This window comes from Mandrillus leucophaeus, unplaced genomic scaffold, assembly GCF_000951045.1.
Source record: "Mandrillus leucophaeus isolate KB7577 unplaced genomic scaffold, Mleu.le_1.0 Scaffold510, whole genome shotgun sequence".
Taxonomy (NCBI): Eukaryota; Metazoa; Chordata; class Mammalia; order Primates; family Cercopithecidae; genus Mandrillus; species Mandrillus leucophaeus.
This window is the reverse complement of record NW_012105476.1, coordinates 1,030,833-1,033,284: the sequence shown is the minus strand read 5'-3', so window position 1 is coordinate 1,033,284 and position 2,452 is coordinate 1,030,833. Positions and strand designations below refer to the sequence as shown.

At 63.0% G+C, this 2,452-nt stretch overlaps 1 protein-coding gene across 1 annotated transcript in view; it reads right to left on the bottom strand.

The window, feature by feature from the left end:
* The window catches only part of KIF1A (kinesin family member 1A), a 111,968-nt gene extending 109,549 nt beyond the window's left edge, over window positions 1-2,419 (bottom strand). Inside the window, exon 1 of the mRNA XM_011996393.1 lies at window positions 2,109-2,419. The gene's annotated coding sequence lies outside the window, so the exon portion shown is untranslated. The remainder of the gene's footprint in view (window positions 1-2,108) is intronic.
* Window positions 2,420-2,452: the final 33 nt, after the last annotated feature.

The following is a 2,452-nucleotide window of genomic DNA, read 5'->3' as shown; positions in this document are numbered from 1 at the left end:
CCTGAAATCTGGCAGGGATGGCAAGCAGGAGGGACCCCCAAAGGCCATCTGAATCCCCAGGCTCTGTGGCGGCCAGGGTTGGGCCTGCCCAGACCACAAGGCCTGGGATTAGGAGATTAAATCCAGGGTGAGGAGGCTTTAGAGAGGCAGCAGCCCCTCCTACTCAGATTCCAGCAACCCCAGCCTCTGAGTCCCACATCCAAGTCCCACATCCACACATCCGGATCAATCTCTACATTTCGCTAGGCCTGTAGGAGGCCGAAGCTGGCAGGATGGGCTGGTGAGGAGCAGGAGAGGTCAGGAGGCTCAGCCTCCACTGACTGCTGACCTTGACTGTGCCCTCTGCCCCACAGCACAACTGGAGCACATGGGCCAAGCCAAGCCGGCTGTTCCCTGGGTTCTCCAGGCCCTGGGGGTGGGGGCACTGGGGTGGCGAGAGGCCAGCCAGGCTGAGGGTGGGGATCCCAGTGAGGCTCAGGAGCTAAAGAGCAAGCTGGCTTTGTCAGGTGGGGCCACTGTGCCCCTGTCTCTGCTCAGGTGCCATGCCAAAGGACTGGGATGCAAAGCTCTGGGATCCCAAACCCTCCTGTGGCAGGGATGGGCCTGTGGCCGGAGGCCACCACCTAAGGGGCAGAACCCAGCAAGGACACAGGCCCCACACTGCCTGGCTGTGTCCCTGGGTACCCTGGCCACCCATGGACAGGTTTGGGGCAGGGTGTAGCCCAGCCCCTCAGGGTTCTCAGAGATGCTCCTGGGCATGGAGTGGGTGATGGGCAGCGGGAGGTGACACCTTGAGCCCCTTTGGCCACCCATATTGGGGGTGGTGAGCCACATCTTTTGGGCCTAAGAACGCTGAAAGTGGCAATGTCCTAGAGAGGTCCCTGGACTCTGCAGGCAGATGACCACACGCTCATCCTACCAATCACAGCCACCCGGGGACCCAGGCCCCACCACTCTCCACCCGTGGTGGCAGCTCAGGCCCCTCCCAGCTCACTGATAAGAGGTGCACGGATGGTCTCAGGCCTGACAGGATTGGCCAACTGGGCATGTGCAGGGCTCAGTCAATCCTAATAGCCTAATGCTGGTAGCCCCTCCATAGACCCCAATCCAGTAGGACCAGAGCTCTGTGGGAACGTCTCCCCTCCCGCCCCCGTCAAGCCAGCTCACCGGCTTTGGCTGACCTGGCTGAGTGGGCTGAAGAGATGCCCTCAGTCTCCTCCAGCGCCTCCTCCTGAGGCTATGTAGCCCACGTCTCCCCTTCCACCCTCCACAAATCCCACGGGAGGACTGCCCTACCTTACTCCCAAAGGACATGGTGGGCCCAAGGTCAGCAGTCATGACATCAGTGAGGACTGTGGGGCACAGGCTGGGCGGCCCGGCAGTGGCCGCAGTTTAAATCCTAGTCCAGCCAAGCATCAGCCCTGGGTTTTGGGCAGAACTCCAGACTCCACCTGTTTGTGACTGGCCAGCCAGAGCCCCAGACGCGGCAGTCTGTGGGACATTCCAGTGGGGAAGGGGGAAAGGAGGCACCCAGGGGGGCAGCACCTGGCTGGGAGCAGAGCTGGCACACAGCTGACATCTTGCAGGCCCTCACCACAGGGACCTCCCTGGGTCTGGGCTGGGACTTGCCTTGACACCTGATTCCAGCCTCTGTCCGCCCTGTGGACCTGCCCGGGGAGGACACCTGCAGGGCCTCAGATCCATCTGCAGCCAGAGTGAAGCTGTTCATCTGGGCCCTGCCTTGGACCCAGTGCCCTCCCGAGACTTCACCCCAGGTAAAGGCTGCCCTCCCCCGACCCCACGCTGGGCCCCTCAGCCAGCTGCCTTATAGCATCTCTGGTCCAGAGGGTTCCTGGGTCTTGACTCCAACTACCCCATCAACCAAACAAGGAACCCCTCTAAATAGACGGTGTGTGTTCAATGCAAGGGCAGACCTGAGCCCTGGCCCTGGCCCATCTCACACCCTGCACTGCAAGCTCCACACCTGCCCCACTCCTGACTGCCCCACTCCACAGCCTGGCTAAGGCTGGTGGCCAACCACACCTGCAAAATGGCCGCCGCAGGTGCAGCCCCAACCCCCACGTGGACCCCAGAGCTTCCCTTCAAACCCTCTGCTGCCTTCTCAGACCACAAGGGTGCTGGCATGGCTTCCCTGGCAAAGGCCCCGCCAGCCTGAGTGCGACAGGGTGTCCCGCAGAGCCGAGCACGGTGTCGCGCTGTGCGTCCCCAGGGTGAGGCCAGTACCAGCCCTGCGCGGCAGGGGCCTCTCCGAACCGCCTCCTCTCCGCAGCCGCAAGATCCAATCCGCTTGCCCTGGCAGGCCTTTAATCCCAGCAATGCAGGCACCCCTTGGAAAGGGCCGCTGCTTGGGGAGGGGGTCCTCCAGTCTCTGGAGAAAAGTCCCCATTCCCGGGGACGTGGGCGCGCATCGGGTCCGCGCCGGGCGACGTCG